At 43.3% G+C, this 27,323-nt stretch overlaps 1 protein-coding gene across 5 annotated transcripts in view; it reads left to right on the forward strand.

Annotated features, from left to right (window-relative positions):
- The window catches only part of SEMA5A (semaphorin 5A), a 521,440-nt gene that overhangs the window by 109,427 nt on the left and 384,690 nt on the right, over nucleotides 1-27,323 (forward strand). For all 5 annotated transcript variants that reach the window (XM_081521332.1, XM_081521329.1, XM_081521334.1 and 2 more), the window contains exon 2: nucleotides 13,615-13,709. The gene's annotated coding sequence lies outside the window, so the exon portion shown is untranslated. The remainder of the gene's footprint in view (nucleotides 1-13,614; nucleotides 13,710-27,323) is intronic.

Raw genomic sequence — 27,323 nt, forward strand, 5'->3', positions numbered from 1 at the left:
GATCATTATCTGCTGTGGAAGATGGGGATCTGGTTCACGTTATGCACTGAGAGCTATGAGGGCCCCTGCCAGCCAAAGCCGGAGCCGCCATGCGGCAAGCAAATGACCTTGGCCACCGGCCCGTCATCCCTGATGCCCTGAATTGTCCAGATGTCTGTTTCTGAGGGGTCTAATTGTCACTCCAGGATGACTTCAGAAAGATTAGTGCCAGATAGCCAGGCACCAGGGGCCCCCACAGTTTGCTGCGAGCGCCTTGAGTTCCGGGCTGCTTGGAAGCCAGAGAGCCCGCAGTTGGCTTCTCAGGAACAATCAGGTAGCTCGTGTCTTTGGAGCTCCTATTGTCTGACCCCTCATCTCCCCATCAAGCGGTCCCCTCCTCTGTGTGACATGCACTCCACTCATGCAGTCCTGCCGCCCACCTTCATGTCAGCCAGCGCCTGACATTCCTGCGTAGAGCTGGGGCGTGGTGAGGGTGGTCAATCTGTTGCTCATGACCTTCAATATTTAGTCTGTCCTCATGGAGCATGGGTTTCCCTGTTGGCTCAGTGGTACAGAATCAACCTACAATTCAGGAGACACAGATTCGATCTCCGAGTCAAGGAGATCCCCTGGACGAGGTAATGCCAACCCACTCCAGTATTCTTGCCTAAAAAATCCCGTGGATAGAGGAGCCTGGCAGGCTCCAGTGCATGGGATTGCAAAGAGTCGGACACGATTGAGCACACAGCACAGCTCATGGTACTCACGACCTCTAAGTTCATTGGGAACCCTGAATTAGTCAGTTCCTGAATCCTTGCTTCTAGGGGACACACAGGGTTAGGCTCCTGGGAGCCTCTGGTCACAAAGTCTTCATCAACTTCTGAATAACCTTTTTATGCATATTTCTTTGAAATCACCTTATTTAACATATAATTGATTTCCTACCTTTGAACTTAAAGCCAACAGAACATTTTGTGATTAGAAATAAATGTTACCCAGTGGGCATAGAATTCACACATGCAGAATCTGTAAATGTGGAATCGTGAAGAAAGAGCAGAGCATTGGCTGCATTTGCTTCTTTCATGAGTATCAGTTACCGTAGGAAAGAACTAACGCCTGCATTTGTCCAACTCCATTTGTACTCTGAATCTTATAGGTGCGAAAGAGATGTTTAAGCTCCTCTTAGGAAGCAGGCGGAGAAGGCAATGGCACCCCACTCCAGTACTCTTGCCTGGAAAATCCCATGGACGGAGGAGCCTGGTAGGCTGTAGTCCATTGGGTCGCTAAGAGTCGGACACGACTAAGCAACTTCACTTTTACTTTTCCCTTTCATGCACTGGAGAAGGAAATGGCAGCCCACTCCAGTATTCTTGCCTGGAGAATCCTAGGGATGGCAGAGCCTGGTGAGCTGCCGTCCATGGGGTCGCAGAGAGTCGGACACGACTGAAGCGACTTAGCAGCAGCAGCAGCAGCAGAAGCAGCAGGAAGCAGGATTTTCTGTGCATCTCTATGTCCTTGGCAGTGGCAACATCACTGGTGGAAAACTTACCAGCCTCTGAAGCAGTTCTCAGACATTCCTGCTTCCTGATGAAATTAGACCTCACTGGAAGCTTTCCTGTCTGTGCTGATGGCCATGTTTTCTCTGGACATTAGTGCTTCTGCTTTGACCTGGAGGAGAACAGTGGTTTTAGAGCTTTTGTGATCAACAGCACCCTGACTAACAAGCTGGGTGAGGTCACACTGGGCACCTCTCCCTAGCAAGTAACGACAAGGGTTAGCTTGCATCTCTAGTTTCTCTTTGTAAATTTGGCTTTGGGAGAGTTGCCAGGAAGGTAAAGGAAGTTTCCTTTGGTCTGGGTTAAGGGATGTGGGCCGATTTCTGGGAGCCCACTGTGATTCTTCAAACAGGACTCTGAAGCTTCCTTCTGAAACACAGTGCCAGCCTGCTTTGCCCTGGTGGGAGCCATTGAGGTCCCGGCTGGAATAGTCTGGGGGGGATGCTCTTCTGCTTGTGGGATCGTGTATCAGCACGTGGGGTGGACTGCTGGCTGAGGTGCCACAGAAGTTTCTCCCTGAGCACTGACATCTGTTGACAAGCCAAGGATGGCTCTGGAATTCCCGCGCAATGTCTTGCTCTGAGAAGTGTGAGGCTCCTTGATTAGCCGAGTGTCTATCACAGTGCATCAAAACCAGGGAGGAGGGGACTCCCTCTCACAGTCTCAGCAGGAATGCAGACATCTTTTGAGTAGTGCCAGTTCCCCAAGTGAACGACCTTGAGGGAGGGGTGCTCACGTCATTGTAGCTTCTCTGCCTGCCCTTTCTTGTAACCATAAGGAGCACAGAAGGGCCTGTAGGGCTGAAGAGCTGACAGATGGAAAAGATAGTGGTGGGAAAGGTAAAACTGGGGGTCAGGGGAACAGTCTGTTTCTATTGACGGTTGATCCTTTGATGGCAGATGGACTAGGTATAGGACTGAAAACTTTCAGTTATTCAGATTTCTGCTATGATTATTTTCTTTCTTCTATGAGGACTTCCCTGGTGTCTCAGGGGTAAACAATAAACCTGGAATGCAGGAGATCCAGGTTCAATCCCTGGGTTGGAACAGTCCCCTGGAGAAGGGCATGGCAACCCACCCCAGTATTATTGCCTGGAGAATCCCATGGACAGAGGAGGCTGGAGGGCTACAGTCCATGAGGTCACCAAGAGTCGGACACAATTGAATGACTATCACTTTCGTTTTCTTTTCACCATATAGTTCAGATAGAACCAACCTCATTGCTTGGTGTCCACATCTTGTCAGGTGCCTTGTCTGAGAAGCAGAGTTCCCGTCTGCCATCCTTGGTCAGGTGAAGACACCGTTGATGGGATCATTGGCCTCTCCCAAGGTTCATAGTGGAGGGAAATCATGAGACCTGGACCTTTCTCATCTCAGGATGGTTATGACCAATTGGCATCTGTTTAGCTTCTGTTGAAACACCCTATGTCCCCCAGAATATGAAACTAAGAGAGACCTAATGTGAAGAGGGTGAGGAGTTCATCGAGTAAGGTGGATAAGACTGTGCTGTTACATCAAGCTATGGTTTGACAGTTTATTTAGGAGTCTTTGAGACAAGCAGCTATCACCAACATTTCAGGCCACTGTTCTGATTTATAGCTTCTTTTTAACAATATTTGGAAAGGGAGCTTGACTTGAGAGATTGTCAGCAATGCACAGCCTGCCCTGTCTTCCCAGTGCTCTCTGAAACACGTGACAAAGTAAATGGCCAGCAGAGCAAGGTGTTTCGTTCTAAGAATAATAACGGGTCTTATCACCTCTCCCCACAATGCTATCAGCTTTCCATGTGATTGAGGGGTTCTGTTTATGGTTTAATTTCCCTGATGTTCACAGTGACGCCTGCACTGATAGGATGGTCCTTAATTAGACCGTGGTTCCTGTGATGAAACGTGTGAGGAGAGAGAGAGAGACAGACAGATTTTGCACTAGCACTGTGCTGAGACGCTGGCTGTCTGCTGCTCCAAGAGAAGGGACCTGATACGAAAAGAATGTCTTATTTTAACACTTGAGCATATAGTTTGGAAAAAAAACCCCAAAGCAAAGACAGGTCTGTGTCCTGTTGTCACTTGATTTTATTTTCTGTATCACTGTTTTGTCCTCTTCACTGGAGTTATACAGACTTTTCTTTAAAGCTGGATTCGGTTGTTGGGCTTATTACCCTCAAGGAATAGCATCACTTCTATAAGCCTGACGAGTGATTGATGGGGATTGTAAGTATGAATGGAGTCAAAAAATGTAACATTGAGATTAAAATGCACGTTGTAAATTCAAGCATAAAATGTCCCTAAGAACAGATTGATTTTTCTGGTGCTAAATTGCCGAACATGCTTTTAAGTTTTTAACTGGGTAAAGCATGTCATAATTTCATGTTCAAGGTGGCCAGAGCATGTCTATGTTTTCTGAAGATCAAACCAGTCAATCCTAAAGGAAATCAGTCCTGAATATTCATTGGAAGGACTGATGCTGAAACTGAAGCTGCAATATTTTGGCCACTTGATCTGAAGAACTGACTCATTAGAAAAGACCCTTATGCTGGGAAAGATTGAAGGCAGGAGGAGAAGGGGATGGCAGAGGATGAGATGGTTGAAAGGCATCACTGACTTGATGGACATGAGTTTGAGCAAGCTCCAGGAGTTGGTGATGGACAGGGAAACCTGGCGTACTGCAGTCCATGGGATATCAAAGAGTCAGACATGACTGAGCAACTGAACTGAACCTGAACTGACATGGAAAACTGGAGGGTGAAAAAGAGCCACTTAAAACTTTCTTAGTCTGCAAGGAGATCAAACCAGTCAATCCTAAAGGAAATCAGTCCTGAATATTCATTGGAAGATCTGATGCTGAAGCTGAAGCTCCAATACTTTGGCCACCTGATACAAAGAGCCAACTGATTAGAAAAGACCCTGATGCTGGAAGGATTGAGGGCAAGAGGAGAAGGAGGTGACAGAGGATGAGATGACTGAATGGAATCACTAACTCATTGGACATGAGTTTGGGCAGATTCCAGGAGATAGTGAAGGACAGGGGAGCCTGCTGTGCCGCAGTCCATGGGCTCTCAAAGAGTTGGACGTGACTTAGCCACTGGACAACAACAACACTCTGCAGTTAACTGGAGAGAAGGGACAAAGTGTGAGCAGGCCACCAGCTGAGGGTCAAGTGCATTCAGGACAGTGCCTGGCTGAAGGGGCCTGAAACTGTAATGATAGAGAGAACTGAAGTCCAAAAACTTTGATCTTATTTTAATTAATCGTTGAAGACTTGCTACGTAGGAAACACTCCAGTTCAAATGAACATCATTAGTTCAGAACTGGGAGTAATTTTTGCTTGGCAGTTTACCTGATGGCTGTGGAAAATGGGTTAACTAAGGAAATTATCAGTATGAACATTCCATGTACAAATATAATGTTTATATCATTTAAGGAAGGGCATTTTCCCGCTGTCACTGATGGTCCCTTGTTTGACCTTGTTCTCTTGTCTGGCCTCTGTTCCTGTGAGCAGCTGTCCCTTCCGGGGGATATCTCTGAGCATCTAGAGAGATTTTGGGGGGTGTGGAAGCAACTCCCCAAGGGAGTCTACAGAAGGACCCTGGTGTACATTCTAGTCAGCTTAATAGACAAGGACAGAGAGATTTTGGCTTCTTTGCCCTGAGAAGTCTGGGATAAAGTCTGGATTTTACAAGAGCATGAACAGGATGTAAAAAAGGGGGACTCAGACCTATATGAGTATTATTGGAAAGCTGTCTCTGGAGGTGTGAAATTCTTCTAAAGAAAGGTGGAAGGAGGATTTTATTTTGAGGGGAGATGGGATCAAGGCATGCCTCAAGCTTCTGGTCCAGGAAGGCGTGACTCCCTTCCTGCAGTACTTTCTCTCCCTCACAGTCACCACCCACCAACTCCTACCTGGGCACCTGCTGGGCGCCTGGCAACAGACCTGGAGGAGAGCATCTCGGTCCCCCCTAGGTTTGGTTTGCTCTGCTTTTCTGGATGATTTTGACTGATATCAGATTGGATAATGTGATGTCAAATGGGAAGAGTGTCTCTAGATGCTGACTTTAGGGTTATGCCCTCTGGGCCCGTGGGTCCATTATCATTTACACAAACTTGGAAGTAAAGTGGAATGTTTGTTTACCTAAGCCTGGGCTCTGGGACTCAGAGTTGAGTAGGGTAGGATGATAGCCCTTGATGAAGGAAGCAGACAAATCCCAGAGGGTGATATGAGATAACTGGAGGCAGACACTGGGTGTCCTGGTCACAGGGGACAGGCGACTACATCCCATGGGGACACAGGGGACACATGTGGATTTCAGGGAGCCTGGTGGGATGCTGCAACAGCACTTAGAATGACTGGCATGAGAGATGAGGTCAAGCCAACAAGACAGAATCGGAAAGGGCGAGAAATACAGAGTTCTGGATTCAGATTTGTAAATATACTTCATCAGTACCACAAGGAGGGGAAGTACTATCTCAGCAGCTAGTAAAACCAAAAGGAAAAAAAAAACAAACCAATGCCCACGGTCAGTTTCATACTTACCATCCAATAGAGGACGGGCTTGTCTTCTCGAGATTTTATGAAAAGGAGACCCAAACCCAGCCCCTGGTGGGGACAGAGAAAAGGGACAGGGGAGCAGTCACGGGGTGGTTTGTGTGTGTCATGCGTGGCCTGGATCACGCTCCCTGTGCTGGCAGAGCTTGTCAGTGGAAAATAACGGAGCACAATTTTGTAAAATGCCGTCTGCCTTTTAAACTGGCCTTGTTTTCTTTATGCTTCATCCAGTGGAGCAGGGCTTATATTGAATGCAGTGGGGAGTAATGGATTGTGTCTCCTTTAATCATCAGTAAACTCAGAAATTTCCTGATTATTCAGCATTCCTCTCCCAGGTCTGATAGTTTGTTTCATGATGGTCAAGGATGAGGAGACGGATACAGGTAGAGGAGTGCCCTTAAGTTAAGGTCCTGGGTTGACCTTTCGAAGGGTGCCTGTTGCAGAGAGAATGGAGGAAGCATCTTTGATTCATACTAAAAGGGTATCTTTTTACAGCAGGTTTGCATCAGGACACGCCTGACCTTCTGGTTATGTTTAGCAAGTCCGATTTGATCAGATCTTGTCCTTGCTGGAGGCTGCAGGATGGGCAGAATGGCTTCATGACTAATCGAAGGCAGCTGACGTGGTTGTTTTTAAATGTTAGTGAAACTGCGTTGGTTCTTCCTGGGGAGGAAGTTTCAGTACAGTTCGTGCTGAAATGGGTGACATGACTCATTGCCAAATGTAAAGAAAAGAAAATCTTTTTATTACCCCACATGTGTACACACTCTAAACACAGCCGGGTTTACAGGAAGGTAAGACACCATCTGGTTCAATGCGTAGTAGTCTATTTCTTATTTTTATCACTGATTTATATTGAGAGGATGACAAATAGAACAGAAGTAGGTTTTGGGTTGTACAACATATCCAGGGATTCATATGGTGTTAAGCCTGCTGTTGTCTCAAAAGCAAGAAACAAATGCATCTCTGAGCAACTTGACCTGTTGCAGGAACAAAGAGATGAGTTATCTTCTTTTCTTAGTCTTGGAGCCCACCTTTGACAATGGAAGACCCAATAGGTCATTGGAACTATTTTCAGCAGGTTTAAAATGCCCATTTATCCTTCATGCCTTTGGAGAAATGAAATGATTTCACTGCGTTTGCTGGGTTTAAGCCAAAAAACAAGAGCGTAGTTTCACTTTTAATTCAAAACACAATTTGGCCCAGATCGCTGTTATCTCATGTAAAACAGCAGCATTAAAGTCTGGACACATATTAATAAAATAAATGAAGGTATTGAGAAGCCAGAAATGACACAGCCCAGCATGCATATGAATTGGCTTGTGTGGGTTTGTCCTAATCTGATTGGGACATCTTTCCATTTCTCTGCTGAATTGGTGAGAGAGCATCCTTTGTAGCTAGAGACTTCTAAAAAGCTTCTATCTGTTCTTTCTTTCAGAAAATGGTTTTCTGAATGATTTATCCCATTGCCATTTCACCAACAATTCACTGTGATTTTCACAGTCTGCCATCTTTCCAGGGACAAATACCACATGCCTCCTTCATGCGCATGCTTGAGACCTTTGTCTGCCTTAGTTCAGCTTCATCCTGGGAAGGTTTTGGTGGCAGGTGTGAGTTTAATCTATAACAGTGCCGTCTTCCTATGTAATGACCAAAGAGCTGATTTAAGAACCCAAACCTGTCCTGTTTGCTTTAATGGGAAGTAACAGCAATAGTTAAGTTTTTTAGCCTTAAATGTTGATCTTAGAATTAAATCTCAAATTTCGATCTCGAGTTGGATCTTGAATCCCTTTTGTATGGGCAAGCTACTGCTTACAGGGCAAGTCTTGTTGAATGTGTTGTTCTGAATAAATAGGAATTGAGAGACCACATTTTTCAAAAAGCCTCAGACATCCTTCTCTTTCTGGGTCCTGAGATTCTAGTCTACAAAGGACCGATCAATTTAACTGTCAAAATGAAAGCCGAGAGGCCAATTGCCCATGCAAATTAACCACTTGTGCAAGTGCTTCAAAATTGCCTGCCTGAAAAGTGAGGCTGCCCTTTGAAAATTTGGCACATGGCGGCAGAAAGAAGAAAGTGGTCACTATTCAGGGACATTGGCATCCTTAGTGAGCTGATCTTAGAAATTGCTCATTTTGAGCAGTCGCTTAGTTTTGGACATTTTTGCTTGAATAAAGATGTCATTTTTGCCCTCTCTTTCCCTCAATTCCCATGCCTCCTGGAAACTCAGAACACATCTCATTGTCTTTCGTAGGAACAGAAGCATAGGAAGTATTTTTTATCCCGGCTTTGTTTCAGTTACTGAGGCAGTGTATTCATTCCAGGGTCACCAGTTCCTACCAGCTTTAAATACTCACCAAAGGATGATCTACCAGAAGCCAAAATGAAAAACAATCAGGTCTCTTTTTTCCCAAATGTTGTTAGGATTAGTCAACACTTTGAGAAATGAAATAGCCAATTTCTGCCTTCCGTCTTCTGTAGGCCTCAGCTGTGTCTAATATTTGTAAACATCACATTTCACGGTGACAACTATCGGATGGAGAGAGGAGCCTTGCGGTGGATCTGGATGTGAAGCCTCCGACAGGAAGCTTATGTCTCTTTCTTGTGCATCTTACTCCTTGGATGTCACTTTCAGAAGTGCCTGTTCTTCTGTTCCAGGAGGTAGGGTTTACTTCTGCTGGTCTCAGGGCTAGGTGATTGTGTCATGAAACGACCCAGACGTAAGGTCCTGTGTTCCCACCTGAGGGCCCACTGTCCTTGAAGCCTCAGCCATTGCTAGGGCTGAAGGTCTCCCGGTGTTCCTACTCTGGCCCAAAGACAGCCAGAGATTTAAAGAAGCGAAATTGTGACATTCGGTACTTGTCTTTTCTAAATGTAGGCGAGATAATTATGAGAGAGATTTGTTTTACTAAATGGTCTTGATCAAGAAGTGGCATTATTTGTACGGAAACGAATTAGCTGGTTACTAAAGAAATCATTTCTGATTCGGGGGAAGCCGAGGGCGAATTCCTTGAGGATAGGACCCTTCCACGTGACTAGGGCGTCGCATGTGTCAGTTTTCAGCACATCTGTACTCAACTGTGATGCAGCAAAGTGTCTGGTTGGCCACGTAGAGTGACTCGGGAAGTGAGGCAGACCATCCATTTGCTCCTCAGTCTCCAACCCGGCGCCCATTCTCTGGTTTCCTTCCTTGCTTTCCTCCACAAACTTGAGCATGAGGCCAGCTTCCCATCTGTGATCCTCGCTGCCCTCCGGTCCTGCTTTCCGGTCTTACCAGAGCTGCTTTCAGCTTCCAGGCCTTGACTCGTTCATTCGGTGGTAGTACCTCCGTTTCCTCCCATTTCATAGTATTTGGTGAATTGTGTAGCAGACAAATCTTGTGTGAGCTCTTGAGAAGAGAATCAGTTCTTGCTTTATCTGCTAGCCACCCACCATGCAAGGCCAGAGGGGGACACTGTGCTTGGTGGCCCACTGCCCAACCGACTGATGATGGGATGTCTCTCAATGAAGCGGTAAAATTCTCGGAACCTGGGAAACCCTAGCCCAACCACTTATGGGTCTTCTGAGCTTGCACCTCATGGTGTTTCTTTCCATGATTCTGTTAAACATCCTTATGAAGCCAGGTGGTCTTGCCCATTGTCACCTTATTTCCTGTGATTTTACTGTGGTTACTGTGGTGCTATTTCTAAATGGAGCTCTTTAGATTGGCCTGAAATTTTAATTTCTCTCTTGTATCTTTAGAATATAAAAACCACTGCTCAGCAGACCTTTTGTTTCTAGGAAAATATTTCAATCCACCTTTTATCTCACTGTAAGCCACATGGGGAAGTTTACATATTTTAACAGAAAACCGTGTTCTCAAGGATGTGCTCCTGTATACTCAGTTGCTCAGTCACGTCCGACTCTTTGCAACCCAATGGACTGTACCCCGCCAGACTCCTCTGTCCATGGAATTTTCCAGGCAAGAATACTGGAGTGGGTTGCCATTTTCTCCTCTAGGGGGGGTCTTCCATGTCCAGGAATCGAACCCGCATCTCCTGCATCTCCTACGTTGGCAAGTGGGTTCTTTACCACCTGGCCACCTGGGAGGCTTCTGATGGATACTTAGTGCTAATTGATGTTTAAATTTTACATATGTATTTTAATTTAGAGATGATTTTATGAACTTGTGAAGGTGGCTACAGGTACCACTTCTAGGAAAGGTTTCTTGTTTGTGAATCACAGAGTGTGACAGGGGATCGCCCTGGACATGTGTTCACAGTGGCAGTATTGTCCATGGCAAGGCCCTAATTGAGAATCATGAGACCGAGCACTTAGGAGCTGTTTCTACTATAGTTGATATTCAGCTAAAGGAAAATATGGAATTGAGTCAAATGGAGACGTTTGTATTTTAATAAAACATAAGCAATTTCTTATTTAATGAATAGTTATAATAAATAGCCACTTAAAAATACTCCAACTTCAGTCAGAGATGACCCTCTGAGACTTTGTAGCTTCTTTACCTTTGGAATTTTTTTTCAGTTTTCTAGAAAAATATGTCAGTGAGTTAGTTTATATATCAGCTAATTTATGACCTCACTGGGGGAGGATGAGAGAGCCCAGCATCCAGACCCAAAGGGGCTGATATTTGTGACTTCAGCTTAGCCTATTCAAGGTCACTGCTTTGTTGCTGTGGTTTCCAAGCCTGAGCCTACACTGCTCTGCGCACGTGGGTGTCCTGTTGAATGGTGTATATTCCTTTAGAGCAGCGATCCTCAACCTTTTTGTCACCGAGGACTGGTTTCATGGAAGACAGGTTTTCCGTGGCCCAGAGGTGGAGGGGTGTGGTTTCCGGATGATTCAAGCACGGTAGAGTTCGTGCTCCTACGAGAATCTAATGCCACTGCTGATCTGACAGGAGGCAGGACTCAGGCAGTAATGCAAGTGCTGGAGAGCTGCTGTAAATATCGATGAAGCTTCATTTACTCACCTGCCACTCACCTCCTGTTCGGCAGCCTGGTTCTTAACAGGTTAGGACCAGTACTGGTCCACGGCACAGGGGTTGAGGACTCCTGCTTTAGAGGGTGGCACATCTACCCAGGCAACGGTTGACCCTCAGGAGTAGGAGGTCCTGGTGTTGTTTGCGTGGCTATCATGGGCTAAGGTGGTAAAATGCCTTTTTCACTGTTGATGTAACTGCAAGCATCGTTAAAACCTTTCAGGGTGTGTGTCCCGAATCTTGCTGTTGGAACTAGTTTCTTGTTTAGATTTCAGATTCTAAAGGGCGTTCTATTGTCCCCCAAAGCTGTGTGAACTCTCTGGGCATTCTGTCCCTTAAGTGTTGCCTTTTCACAAGGAAGGGCCTTGCTTTTAAGTCTGAGGTTGAGTCTGGCACATCTGGCTGTCCAGGATGCAGGCCGTCCCTGCCTGGATTCAGCCGGAAAGTTCACCTCCTGCAGTATTTGTTGCGTGGTCGTGTCAACAATTCTGGATCCTTTCAAAGTCCTATTTGGCCTCCATCACTTTTGCCTTTTAAGAGGATAGCCATTCTCTGTAGGTGTGACTCTTGGATGTCTTAGCCGAGGGCCTATGTCAGCTAATTTACGATCTCACTGAGGAAGGATGGGAGAACTCAGCCTTCAGACCTAATTATCACCTCTCATTTTTAACTTAATTCTGACACATGGAAATCTTTAGGAATTGCTGGACCTTCATGGCAATAACCAGTGGGCCTATCCAACTTTATCAGTTAAATTTTGATTAAGAGATAACCAAATGCAAAGAAATTTTGGTACTAATTGTAAAATAGATCAAGAGAGGATGTTACTGTATTCAAGTTGTTTAGTCAAGAAGTCCCAACTAACATATTTGTTGCCACACCCAAAGGAGATATTACTGGTGTTGTGGGAAAGGAATTGGCCGCTCCTAGGAATTTTTCCTGGGCCGAGTATGCCTTCTTACCTTGGGGAGAGCTCCCTTCCTCCTTTTTTGGCCTCGAAGATTTACATCTGCACCTCCTCCTTTCCAAAGGATGAAGTCACAGACTTCCAAAGACTCAGCTGGGACCTCAAGGAATCAGCAATGTGCAGTGCATGAGTGCACCTGGGCTGTGGGTGCCTCCCTGGGCACATCTGAATATTTTACTCTGGGTTGCCCCCTCACTCCCCATGAAGATGCCTAATGGAGGCAGAGAGCCTCATGGAGAGACGTTGTCACCTCTGAACCTCAGGACTTTCAAATGGCATTTCAACAGATAGAAAATTATATAAATTTCCGGATGCTGTAATTCAGTTGTCCTTCTGCAGGCAGATGGCCTTTAGATAATCACTAAGTAGACGATGTGGGAATCATTGCATAGAGGGACAGCCAGAATGTTTCAGAATGTTCTGGAAGCTTCTCTCCCCATTTTCTTGTCATTATTCTCGGCTGCTGCCCAAGTGTTCATGTTGGGATAGGCATAAACTATCAGTCAGTCACTCAGTCATGTCTGACTCCATGTCACCCCATAGACTTTAGCTCACCAGCCTCCTCTCTTCATGGAATTTTCCAGGCAAGAATACTGGAATGGGTTGCTATTTGCTACTCCAGGGGATCTTCCTGACCCAGGAATTGAACTTCCATCTTTTGTGTCTCCTGCATTGGCAGGCGGATTCTTTACCACTTTGCCACCTGGGAAGTCTTGGCATAGGCGACCTCAGTGTGTTTGAGGTTTATGGCAGCCAGAAGCCATGGACTACAGTGAGTAGAAAGAAACTACGACAACTAGGACAACAGGAAAAGCATGAGCCCCAAAATGTAGTAGTTGAAGTAGTAGACACCCTTAACTAGTAATGGAGAAATTTCTTTTTTGAATAAGAAATGGAAAGTAACCCATTTCTTTAATTTCTGTCGTATGTGGGTCTGGAGAAGCTAGTGCTTTACAGTCATCTTTCATCATATTGTGTATTAAGCTTTCAGGATTTTATTTATTTGTTACATTGAATGAGCAGATTGGATAACTTGGTTTTAGTAATGTGAATTGCTTTTATGGTTTACAATTTCTGTTGAAAAAAAATCTCATATTGTGCATCAAATAAATTAATATGTAAATAAAAACACAAGTTCTGAATCTAGTATAGTTTACTGTATACCTTCTGACTTCATCTCCTATTTTTCAAATGCATTACTTAAGGTACTATGTATTTCCAAAAACAGAATGAAAGACCCATCATAAAAATGGGTAAATTCACACAATTGGAATCTGATGCTCAAACTGCTTAAAGTAATTTAAATAGGTGTGCAATGGTCCTTTTGGTTGTTTTATGAGATTTGTTTTTCTGTATTAATGATATTTGAATTTTTGTTTCTCCTTTTCTGAGGAAAGGAGTCCATTGGTATGGGATTAGGGCTGTCACGTTGTGATTTCCAAGTTGCTCTGTGCTAAGCCTTACACTGTCAATGCAGCTGGTTGTGCAGGGGATTCATGGAACTTTCTAGAATCGATAAGCAATGACCATGGCCTCTTTTCAAATGGATTAATGTAATCTCTGTTCCACCCCCCCCCCTTTTCTTTGTTGAAGCATTGGTGTGTGAGAGTTGGGCTAAACCACCCGAGTGGCTGTGGATCCTTCGTGTGATACATGGTCGAGGACACGCTCCACCCCTTTCCTCCTTGGTAAGTCGGACACTCAAATGGGAAATGAAGAAGCCAGCAATTTCATAGATTGAGGTACCATGATGGTTGTGAGCATCACTTATCTCTGCTGTCCAGAAAGGCAGTGAAAGAATGAGCAAGCTTCTAGAGAGAAACTGAAAGTGCAGAGAAGTGAAGTAATGGGCTCAAGATCTCACAAGTGATCAGAGGGAGGGCTGGGGTGTGAACCCATGTTCTTAACCCTAATCCAGTACGACCTCTTAGCACTAAGCGTGCCTCCTGATAATAAGGACAGACATGCTTTTATTCTGTTCTGGAAATACTTAGATCCTCAAAGCTCATGTTAAATAATAAGAAATCAATTTTTTGAACAGCAGTCTCTATCAAGAGATAGTAAACTTTTTCTGAAATGGGTGATATAGGAAACATTTTAGGATTCGTTGGCCATGTCATCTCTATCATGTCATCATCATCATTATCTTGTACCAGCTCAGCTCTGTGTTGTAGCCTAAAGCAGCCACAGATGATATATATAAATTTACAAATACAGGTGTCAAGCTGAGCTGGACTTGTCCCACATGACTATAGTTTATTGAACCTTGATCTACAGGCAGTGCTCCGAGATCCCATGTAGAGAGTGAGAGTGTTTTAGTGGCCAGTAGGTATGAGTCCCTTAATAAAATTTATCTTGGATGCTCAGAATTTAATCATAAGCCACTTTGAACAAAGTCTACTGTAATTGCAAAAACCTGCTCCTTGGCATGGCTGCATTTGGTGTTCAGTGTGTGTCACAGTCAGTATGCCCAGAGTGTATTAGTCCGAGCCCAAGCACCTAGACTACAGCTTTGCTCAAAGGAGGGCCTGATTAAGATGATGTTGGTAATCTAGAATGTCTAGCTCATTTACCAAAGAAGTTCAGATAGCATTTCCTATTTTGGTCTCCATATAATTCCTAAATGTGACATTTTTATTTGGTAGCCTTATACCTGCTGCTGGGCTTCCCAGGTGGCTCAGTGGTAAGGAATCCTCCTGCCAATGCAGGAGACACAGGAGACCTGGGTTCAGTCCCTGGTTGGGAAGATCCTCTGCAGTAGAATTGGCACCCCATTTTGCCTGGAAAATTCCATGGGCAGAGGAGCCTGGCGGGCCACAGTCCATGGGGTGGGGAAGAGTCGGATACGACTGAGTAAGCATACATGCTTCTATGTATATACTCCTAATATGTATACCTTATACATATCAGGGCAATCGTGCAATTATCTTGGGGGCTGTCTTATAATTACATTGTACAGAAGTATTCTGGTATCAAATCTTCATCCTTTATTCTGATCAAAAGCAGATGTTTACGAGACAAGTGTGAACAAGATTGACATACTTAAATCATGGGGTTACACGGCAACCGTCTTTGGCACATACATCAGATGAGGTGCGGCTTCATTTTTTTAAGCTTTTTCCTACGAAAGGTTACGTCTGACACTTCAAGGCCTGCTAGACTCTCTACCTTACTGTTTATCATCTAACAAGAAGGTTAAAGGAAAACCAGTTAATATGTGTTCTTGAAGGAGTTTAAGCAGGAACCTGTCCTAGTTGTTCATTGCTTCATTCACAGAAGTAAGTAATTGTAGCAAGTATGTGAGCCTGATGTTGTATAACTTTTGAGGATATACCTTTTTCCAGAGCTACTGGTCTCGGTACTTCTTCTACAAGTAATGGAAAAGTGTTCTGCACCTTAATAGCAATGATATGAAAAGCAAAATTTAGATTATAAAAGTATTGCAAAGCTAGGTGTGGTACCTTTAATCGGAAAAAGCAGGTTGCTGAATAATATACTTAATATTAATTGCATTCATCTTAAAATGACACTCATACTATCTCTGCATTCAAGTGCCTATGTGTTACAAAGTCTGTTAGAGCACACCTTGGTGTATCCCAGACTCTAAACAGGTCATCTCTGGGGTTGAGGGTATTGGCCCTTTATGAACCAAATATGTATGTGTATGTGTGTGTGTGCAGGTGTGCTTAGGTGCACACGCTCAGTCCTGTCATTAACTCATTATGTTGAGCGTTATTAAGTCATATGTTAGTGTTTTTCCCCTTGTTTCATTTTTGTACATAACTTTTGATTTTCACCAAAATAGTCTGTGGTGTGTCTGAAAGACCAAGGCAGGACTGACGGAATCTTGTGTGTATTGGTTGATGTCTTTGCTTGTTGAGTTTAGAGCACTCACCTAACGTATTAATTTAGTTGTTAATTATCATGTGCTTTCGATGATGGTTTCATAATTTTGTAAGTTCCAAAAGATAGGGAATTAGCTGGACTTCCGTTTTGGAGATGGAGTTGAACCTGGCTTTGGCGATGTCGAACCCCAGCTCAAGTCTCCGTGTTTCCTTCGTTTTCTACATTTCTTGGCTGGTAAATTCTGAGTTCCGCTGTCAGTGTTTCAGTTGGGGCTGTTGTGCTGATAGAAATTCTATTTTATGATATTTTCAGTGCATCTCTAAGTATGTTATTGACACAAGGTACATCCCTTGTTTAAACATGCTGAGTGGTTCCCTTTGGGGATCAAGATTTAGCCTGTCAGTCTCAATAATGTCTGGAATACTAAAGCTGTGGCCTCCACATCTTATTATTCTTGCCCATTGTCCGGGCAGCAATCTGGAAAGGCCCCATGCAGATCTGATCTGTTTTGTCATATGTATCTCAATCCACATGAGCCAGGTTCACTGGGAGCAGAGCTGTGTGCTTCCATTGTTCACATTTGAAGGCATCCGAATGGGGAAGCCTTGCTTTGTCTCCTATTCTCTTCCCTGTTGGGATTTTGGCCTTTGAAACTTGTTTGTTTGGGTGAGTTTCTGCACGTATGTTATTGTCCCGGCTCTGTGACTACTATAAATATTTGTGAGTCACAGATGTGTGCTGAGGTTTAGAATCCTTTTCTCCCTGGGAATGGCCCATGTGTACTGTTCATTCTCAGACACCCACTAGAGGGGCAGATATCTGTGTGGGGGGTTAATTGCTTGGGTTTGAAGGTTTACGTGTGCCTGTGACTACACTGCCCCTTGATTAAACTGTGTGTGAGATCTTTTCTGGCAGAACTCTCCTAAGGGCATACAAATGACCCTGTGTTTGGATTTTTGGATTTCATGGACTTGAGGTTTTCCTGTTTGTGGTCTGCAGATCACAGTACTGGAGAGGCTTCTATAGCTGCAGGGTCGCAAAGCTAATCAGCCCATGTTTTCTCCGCTGGAGCCTTTCATGTGGCTTGCATGTGTGTTTGTGTCTCTTTGAGCCTCCCAGGCCACAAAGGGAGCAGAGTCATTTTGTTTCGTTTGCTTTTGCCTCAAGCTTGGGCAGTAACCACTCTTGGTTAAACCAAAGCCAAGGTTGGAAAGATGGTCAGTAGATTCTGGGAAGTAAATACCATCATATTTTCATATAATAGTGTCTAAAAATAGTGAACAGATCTTCCATTTCCAGTGCTGAGGAATTAGGTGGGTGCGTCCAAGCTGTTTATTGTTGAGAATTTTTTTTTGGTAGGGGGCGGGAGATGACTGCCTTGCTCGCAGCTCGGTGGTCGTATACCTTTGAGAAAGGTTCTTCCTGCTTCCCCAGAAAGTCACCTTCGTGCTACAGTGATGGTTTGAAGGTGAGGCACCTGCCCAGCTTGGCCAATCACACGTCCCACCTGTTGGCCACTCTGATCGATTCTTCTTGAGACCAAGACTCCAACTTGGGTATGAATATCCCATTCTTTCTCTCCTACTTTAAGACAGTACTTAAACAGTTTTTCCCTTTCTTTCCTGCATCATCAGTTTTTATTTTCCCCTCTCTGCTGGATCTTTCCAATAGGAATGCAAACATCTACCATTAAAAAAAAAAAGTGACCTGTTGATCTGAATTTCCTCTCCAACTATGAGCCCATTCTCTTCTTCTCTTTACAGAAAAACTGCTTGAAAGCATTTGTTTGTATTTATTATCCTAAATTCCTGTGTTTCCACTTCCTTTTGAACCCACTTGGACAACTGAGTCCTTCCATCAGTCCTGCCTCTTTAAGACTACCTGTCGCCACCATGTTGCCGAATCCAGGGGATGATATTGTCAGCATCACCCCTGCCAGTCAGGGTCAGCAGCATTCCTATGGTATAATCCATCCCTCTCAGCTCCTTGAAGCACTTGCTCCATCTGGTTTCAGGACACCGCCATTCTCTGGAGTGACTCCCACATCTCTGGCCATTTACCTTGACTGCTCGACTCCCTGCCCTACAGCCATTGGAGTCTTGCAGGGTTCAGTGCCTTGACCTTCCCTTCTCCCCTGACCATCCCCACCGTTTGTATCATTTCTGCTCTGCCCAAAATTGTAAGCTCCACGAGGTCAGGGATTTTTGCCTGTTTTGATCACTGCTCCATCTTCAGGCATAGAGAATGACCTGAGACATAAAAGCTGTCAATAATTATTTGTTGGATGGGTGAATGGGTGGATGGATGGATGATTTTGAAAACTAGCTCAGAAAAACCTACTTTTAGTTTGGACACAGAACTGGAAGTACATGAGATTGTCTGCAAGAGGAGGGAATGGGCTTATTCACCCTCTGTACCCAACCCAAGTTTAGTGTATTTGGTGTAATTTTTCCCATGTTGTCCAGGTGGGTACATGTTCATCAAGTCTCAGTTCACATGTCACCTCTTTTACCGGGCCTTATTGTCCCTATTCATAGCCAGATAACTGATGCGGCGCCTCCACATTCCTAGGCGTGTCCCCACAATGGCAGTTTAAAGTTGGACTCATTATACTGTTCCCTGTTGACGTACATCATTTCCTTTTCAGACCAGGAAGCCCTTGACTTGATTGTGGTCATTTTCCTAATCGTTAACACACAACGAGCACTGAATATGTACGTGTTATTTAGTGAAATGACTCTGATTGAAATTTTTTAAAACATAATTTACTTAATAGGCCTTAAGAGTGTGATAAGGGTGTGCTCCTCTGGCCTTCTGACCATGCTCTGTTTGATTTAAGATGTTTGTTTCATGATTTTGCAATAATTAAACAGATTTGCTGTAGCCATTATAGACTGTCCCCATGCTGTCCAGCGGTGGCCATTTACTGTCTCCCCAAATAATTTTGCTGTTTCTGTATAAGTGTACATTATTCACAGTGCATCTTAGAGAGGAAAGAGTGCACAATCCTCCCTAAGTGTGTTTCTCCCTCATGGTGGTCTATGAGTTGTGAACATATCTGAAAGGGACATTGACAGTAAGTAGTCCAGTAGCACGTAGTCCACGACCACTGGTCCCTCCCCTACACTGTGAGATCAGAAGGCAGTTCCCTCCTGGCATTTAACACTTCTAACACAGAGTATTTGGACCCACTGTCAAGGTCACATTGGAATCTCATCAGTATCATCTTCAAGGAGTACATATCATTAAATTTAAAAATGGCACCGTGAAGCATGGCTGAGCCAAGCTCAGAACCCTGAAGTTGTGTTTCCTGTGAAGTAGTTATCAGGGATGTACATGCTCAAAACCAGCCCTGGTGTGCCTCACAGAGTCCCTGCCATGATGGGACCATAAACCTCTGAGTCAGTTGAATAGTCTGTCTATAGATAGATGGATAGAGAGATGGATATATTCACAGATACATGGGGGCTTCCTTGGTGTCTCAACGGTTAAGAATCTGCCTGCCCATAAAGTAGACGTGGGTTCAATCCCTGGGTTGGGTAGATCCCCCAGAGGAGGAAATGGCCACCATCCAGTATTCTTGCCTGGAAAATCCTATGAACAGAGGAGCCTGGCAGGCTGCAGTCCATGGGATCACAAAGAGTCGGACACAACTTAGCGGCTAAACATCACCACCACCACCACCATTCATAGATATATAGGTTTGTAGATAGAGATACAGATGAAATAAACATAAATATACGTATAGACAGAGATAGCATTAGCACTGAGCTCATGAAGGTCACGAAAGCAGGAACAGTCAATGAAATAAGTGTCACTAAAACAGTGTACTAAATGGACTTTCCTGGTGGTCCAGTGGCTTTAAGGCTCCGTGCTCCCAATGCAGGGGGCCTGGGTTCGATCCCTGATCAGAGAACACATACCATATGCCTCAGTTAAGACCTGGTGCAGCCAAATAAGTAAATAAAAATAAATATTAAAAAATAAAACAGTATACTAAAGCCCAGCTTTGTGGCTTAATTATGAGTTTTTGTTAAATTGATTGATAGCTCCTGAATGATCCACAATGGTGAAGCGCCTTTTAGATAAATAATCTTTCATTGACTTGGGGCTACAAGCATGTGCATATACATTGTTGTTGTGGTGGTTTGGTCACTAAGTCGTGTCTGACTCCTTGCCACCCCATGGACTGTAGCCCGCCAGGCTCCTCTGTCCTTGGGATTTCCCAGGCAAGAATACTGGAGTGGATTGCCATTTCCTTCTCCAGGGGATCTTCCTGACAAGGGAATTAAACCTGCGTCTCCTGAATTGCAATGCAGGTGGATTCTTTACCACTGAGGCACCAGGGAAGCCCTACACATACATATACACAAAAATGTTTTTCACTGGAAGTTGCAGACAGCTGGCCACCATTTTTATCACTCATCCCTGAACACAGACGCAAGTTCTGAGCTATGAACAGCAGTAGGATGTATCCACACGCCAGGCACACAGTAAGACCCAAAGATGAAGGAACATCAGTGAAGTAATGAGTGACCACATGTTACCCATATAAATGCTCATTCTCAAAGATCTTCACTGAAACAAGCATATTTCCCAACTAACTATGCCTTTTTTATTTTTTTTTATTTCTCCTGCTAAATTTGATAACCCGTTGTATGCTAGCTTGATCATTTCACTGCCATAGTTCCAGGAGGTGATCACATTTCTTTCGGCTTTCTATTTTTTGTGCTGCTGTATCACCGACTCGATGGACATGAGTTTGAGCAAGCTCTGAGAGTCGGTGATGGACACAGAAGCCTGGCATGGTGCAGTCCATGGGGTTTTAAAGAGTCGGACAGGGCCGAGCAACCGAACTGACTGATGCTCTTCTCAGATTAGTCCATAATCCAGATGTAATAAGGATTTTGTCAAGTTCTTAGAAATTTTTTTTCTGGGATGTCATAATAATAGCAATAATAAGAAAAATGAATTGTGGTGGTCTCACTTTTGTTCTGTGGTTATAACGTTAAGTGTTATGTATATTTACTTTCTGGTTCAAGTTATGTCTTTATGGAAGAGGATTTACAGAGTCATTGCAAAGAGTTGAACATGACAAAGTGACTCACACTTTACTTTTTTGTTTTCTTAAGCAAATTCTGGCTGGTCAGGTATACCTACACCTAATATTTCTAAGCACAGATGCATGGTTTGTGAATACGTTCTTGATTTAAAGTAGGTTCTTCTTTTTGTCTGAGCGCAGGTTAGATCTCTGCATGTTGAAAGCAAGGAGTGTAAATATTCTGGGTCACCTCCACCTGCCTGTATGTTTGGGTCTGAAGGACTTGGATCTGTTCACCAGTGGAAGTCATTAAACAGCCCCTTGTAATGTGGCAATGATAATAGACTTTTGATAGAGGTTGTTCAACATTTCTTCTTTTGGAACATTTTATAAACCGCTGATAATAACAGCTAAGTTATAATTCATATTAGTGGCTCAAGTTACTTGAGCACACCGTATATCCCAGGCACTGGTATAACTGCTTTATTTATATCATTTCATCTTCTCAGCAACCATATAAAGCAAGTTCTAACATTATCCCCAGTTTAGTGATGAGTAAACCAAAACATAGATAGTTAAGAAATTTGCCAGCATAATTCAGAGGTTATCTGGATGCCAGCCTCAATGGGTAATATATAACTTCTGAATTCAGATTCAGGATGTGTTTCACCCCCTTTATCTTCTAAAGGTCACCAAGGGAACTTCATGGCAGAACATGCCCTATCCTAAATGTTATTGCAAAATAAAGCAGCTATAGGTTTCTGCAAACAGTGTCTTGGTTTTATTTCCCTGAGCCAGCAAGTATGTTGAGGGTTGGAACCCACTCTCAGTGTGTAATTTCCTTGCAGAAAACACATGATTGGTGGTTAATCACAAACAAAAGTCCCTCATGGACAAACATCTGTATAAACACATGGTGCCTCTGAAGCATCTCTTCCTGTACACACGGGTCATCAAGGACTAGCGGGCATCCTGATTAATGTCAGATTAGAAATTGTGTTTCTATTATCGTTGTAACAGACTAGCCACTTTTCTTGAAAACTGTGAGGAAAGTGACAGGGAAGAGATAACCTGTGTCCAGCTGTCCCCTCTCTCTAAACAGATATTTACGGAGTACGTACAGGGTAGGAGGCTCTTACGTATTGGAATTATACTGACAAATAAGAAGGCTCCCAGTTCTCATGAAGCAAATGTTTTAGGAGAGAGTTAGATTACAAACAATTATTGCATCACACCTGATGGGAAGAGCCAACTCATTGGAAGAGACCCTGATGCTGAGAAAGATTGAAGGCAATTGGAGAAGAGGGTGGCAGATGATGAGACAGTTGGATAGCATCACCGACTCAAGGGACAAGAACTTGAGCATACTCCAGGAGATAGTGAAGGACAGGGAAGCCTGGCATGCTGCAGTTCATGGGGTCTCAATGAGTTGGACACAACTTAATGACTGAACAACAACAAATAAAAAAGTAATATATAGTGGTAAGTACTATGCAGAGCATCCAGATAGGGTCATGTGGTAGGCAGTGAGGAGGGGCAACTTTGGGCACTCGTGTATGTATAGTGTGGAAGGGGAGAGTGGTGTGAATTCAGATCAAGAGGTGGGCAAGAGTTAGAGTGTGTAGGTCTCTGTAAGACAGGACAGGAAACCTGGTTATTTATAATGGGCATTGAGAAGCCTTTGCTGAAACAGTGGTGGGACAGGATTTGTTTGCATTTTTAAACTGTCATTTAAATTTTCATGATTGCCACTGGGGAAATGGATCGTAGAATAGCAAGAGGGGAAGGAGGAAGACCAGCTAGAAGGCCATCACAGGTGACCAGACGAGGCATGTTGGTGGTACTGACTAGGGTGTTGGTAGAGGTAGAGGAAACTGGATGGATTTGGCATATTTTTAGAAGCAAGGTGAGTGATACTCTGATGGCTTGGGCACTGGGGGAGAGGGAAAGAAAAACTAAGAGTCCTATGTAGCTTTGGGCTTGAATGAGATGGTGGATAGACCATTGGGTGAGACAGAAATTCTGCAGAAGTGCGGGTTTTGGAAGGAAAAGCAAGAAGTCTCCTAGGACCATGTACATTTTGAGCTGAAGCCTTTCATTTCTCATTCAGTTGGAGAGAACAGGCAGTCATGTATGTGAGTCTGGATATTTGGGAATGACTGGGGCTGGCTAAAGATCAATGTTTCAGAGTCACCTCTGTATTTGATTGTTAAGTCCAAGGACTCTCCCCGAGGAGAGACCAGAGCGAGGAAAGGAGCATCTTGGGCAGAACTGTGGGTGCTGGAATGTTTGAGCAGGGTGCGAGCATCTGTTGGAGAGTGCTTCATAATATTCTACTTGATACAGTAGTGCTTTGATATTTCAGAAGTGATGGAAAAAGTGACAAGTCCCAAAGGTAATTCTTGCCTTGAGGGATTTCATTCAACATATGGTTTGTGTATGCGTGCATGCTCAGCTACGTCGCTTTCTTTGTGACCTCATGGACTTTCACCTGCCAGGCTCCTCTGTCTGTGAAATTTTCCAGGCAAGAATCCTGGTGTGGGTTGCCATTTCCTTCCCCAGGGGTCTTCCCAACCCAGGAATTGAACCTGCGTCTCCTGTGTCTTCTGCATTGGCAAACAGATTCTTTACCACTGAGCCAGCTGGGAATCCCTCATTCAACATGTTAGCAGCACAGTTCTCCACTGTTGTAATAGAAATTGCCATTCTGGTTATGGGAAATGGGGTCATATTCTTACAGTGAAGTACAGTATTCCCTCCGTGTCTGCAGGGGATTGATTCTGGGACCTCCTGGAGTCCAAAATCCAGGGACACTCACGTTCCTTATAGTAAGTCCCCGACATACAAACGTTTAAGTTGTGAACTTTCAAATACATTGCATGTCCGATCATGTAAGTTATTTCACATGTCTGGCATAATTTTCAAGGTATTGTACTATAAGATTAAAAATGTTTTCTTTATTTTTTGTGTTTGTTTTTTAATGTATTATTTATGTGAAAAGCATTATAAGTCTATAGTACTTATTATAAGTCTATAGCATTATAAGTACAGTGCGGTATAGCCAGTTGTGTTAGTTGGGTACCTAGGCTAACTTTGTTGGACTTATGAACAAATTGCACTTAGAAACTTGCTCTTGGAATGGAATTCATTTGTATGTAAGGGGCTTACTGTATATTAAGTGGTGGAGTACAGTAGTCAGTCCTCGGTTTCTCCAGGTTGATCTGTGGTTGGTTGAGTTGCAGATGCAGACAGTGGGGATGTGAGGGGTGACTGTATGTGAAGCAATATGGTTTATTTTCAACATTCATTTTGTTTTTTTCTTTCAATCAGCAGTTCTACTGTTTCAGTTAACCCACTGTTTCCCAAAAGCAGTCTCTTGCCAGTTGAGTTTTAGAAGGCATGGGGCAAGGTGTGAAGTGCGTTTTTAACAATCCACCCAATTTTCTTTGGGCTTCCCTGTGGCTCAGCTGGTAAAGAATCTGTTTGCAATGCAGGAGACCTAGGTTCAATCCCTGGGTTGGGAAGATCCCGTGGAGAAGGAAATGGCAACCCACTCCAGTATTCTTGCCTGGAGAATTCCATGGACAGAAGAGCCTGGCAGGCTACAATCCATGGGGTTGCAAGAGTCAGACATGACTGACTGACTTTCACTTCACTTCAGTTTTCTCTGTTACCGACATGCTACTTTCTGGCATTAAAATTTTGCACTGCTGTTTCCTCTTCCCTCACTGTGTTCATTTAATTACTATAATTATATATTTTTTCCGGGAATCTTGAGCTAGTGAAAGTTCACTATTTAAGAGGCCTGGGGAAAGTTTCTGCCAATACATTTCACATTCTCAATGTCAGTTCTGGCAGCTGTCTGCATACTTGTTGATTGAATGAATCTTTATGAATGTTTGCAATGTGCTGGGTAAGAGACTCTGACACGCTGTTAATAATAATGTAGCAGACGATGCAGGCCAGGGAGCCCACAGTGTTTGATTCCCTGTGAGGATTCTAGTTACCCCACTTGCATTATTAACAGCTTTCATAAAAGGATCAGAGATATAAGGCTCAGGATGTCACCAGAATTTTATCAGTGGTTTAGAACTTGATTTCTATCAAGGAGAAGTGCATTTGGCCAATTAACGTAACGTTGAGGACTCTCATTTCTCCTAGTAACTGAAAATAAGATTCGGTGCTGGCCATTAAGATTCCCTGAGACAGCTATATTCTGCTTTAAGCCAGGATACAGGGCTGTATGTTGGAAAATAATGGGTTTGAGCATCTAGAATCCGTAGAGAGACTTGTAAAAAGGACTCACATAATTCCTAAGGCACAGTGATCAAACACTTGTTAAAACTGATGAGCTGAACTAAAGAATGTCATTTTTTCCCCCGGTGAGTCATTTCATTGGTAAAATGCCGACGTAGAAAGTGGTTTATAAATCATCCAGATCTTATTTTTTTTAAGGAAAAACTTTCTTGAGGTAAGATTGATATGTAAGAAGCTATACATACTTAGTGCATAGGTCTCAATGAATTTGGGGAAAAGAATACACCCGTGAAACCATCATTGCCGTCAAGACTGTCAGCGCTTGAAGTTTCCTCTTGTCTACTTTTTTCTTATTATTTTTCTTGGATTAATTTTTATTGGCATTTAGTTGAGTTACAATGTTGTGTTAGTCAGGTATACGGCAAAGTGTATCAGTTATACATATATGTGTATCTACTCTTTTTTAGATTCCTTTCCCTTATAGGTCATCACAGAGTATTGAGTAGAGTTTCATTCTATACAGTGGGTCCTTATCAGTCATCTGTTTTATTTGTAGTAGTGTGTATATGTCCTTCCCAATTATTTTGGTAAAACACTTAACCTAAGATCAACCCTCTTAGCGAATTTAAGCTTACAGTATGGTCTTTTTATTATCAATAGACTCCATGGTGTAAATATATATCTCGTTTTTAAAATTCACCTTGTCTCTAGAGATTGGCGCTCATCTCTCAAGAATGCCGTTTGAACAAGTCAGTCTGGGGGTTATTAGTCATCCTTCAGCACCTTCAATCTCAACTTGTCTGAATTTTAAAGTTATGTGACTTCCCTTCTCTGATGAATGGTTGTCTCTTCTTCCTTTTCTAAAATGTGTTTTTATTTTAAAAAGTTCTACAGTGCTTCACAGTTTTCAAAAGCTTTACACACATAATAGCATATGATCCCATAATAAGTCGTGTTTAAATCCCTACCCCTGTATCGCCCCTTCCGCCTGCCACTCCCCACCAGTAACCACTAGTTTTCTCTCTCTGTCTGTGAGTCTGCTACTTTTTGTGTTACTCACTCTTGGTTGTAATTTTTAGATTCCACATGTGAGTGATATCAGACAGTATTTGTCTTGATCTGACTTATAAGTGTCTCTTCTTAAATGAATGATGTGAATGAAGCTCGCTGAGGACAGTAAAATATGAAATTGGGATTTGCCTGGACTATTCAGGGCTTTGAATGATCACTGGAAGACTGAGACTCAGAGAGCACATCACTTGGAATTATATTATCACTTTTCAGTGGATCTGGGCTGTCACATCAGGTTACTGAGGTGAAAGGCGATTCCATTACCCTTTGTAAGACTAGTTTTATTGCACCATTTTGGGGATTAGAAAAACTCCATAGCATCTTTAATGTTGATACTAGTGTCAGTCTGATAAAAATTGGACAAGATTCAAACCCCAACAACACTGAAAGATGCTCAAGAGAATCAAGTAAAATGATAAATATATTTTTCTCACTCTTTACCACCTAACAATTTTGAGCTTCCTGATTCTAGAGACAGTTTCTCAACTAAGCATATCATGTATATATTCTGGTAAAAAAAAAAAAAAAAAATCCACTTTGCATAGGACAGAGTAGTATTTGTAGCTGAAAAGTCCCAAACAATCTGCCCAGATTCAAGAATTACAGAGGGCGCTGCATTTAGTAACATCTACCCAGGGGTCAGGAAGGACCAGCCACGTTGTCAACTGTGTGGGTAATCACGTTCTTCTCAGCCAGGGAAGGGGAAAGATGACGTTTATGCTAAGGGTGAAGAATGCAGTTTTGGACATGCAGTTTTATTTATACTGGATCCTTTCCAAGTTTATGTTTCAGTAGGTTTTTGAGTCTTAATTTTAGCAGTGGCAGGCTGAGAGTTTTCTTCTGATTTCCTCCTTGTTTTTTGGCAGCGGAAGGACTAGAACGTAATTTGGTTGCCATTTAAAAAATAATCTGTGCCACAGACAATGTATACAATCTAACAAGTTGAGTATCAGATACAGAAAATATTTGTAATGCGTATGATGGACCTATGGGTAGTATCTCTATATACAAGTAGCTATATATTGATAAGAAAAATTCAAGCAGCCCTCAAGGAAATGGGCAAAGATATGAGTAGCTAGTTCACATA

This window comes from Giraffa tippelskirchi, chromosome 8 (assembly GCF_054371585.1).
Source record: "Giraffa tippelskirchi isolate mGirTip1 chromosome 8, T2T-mGirTip1v1.2.pri, whole genome shotgun sequence".
Taxonomy (NCBI): Eukaryota; Metazoa; Chordata; class Mammalia; order Artiodactyla; family Giraffidae; genus Giraffa; species Giraffa tippelskirchi.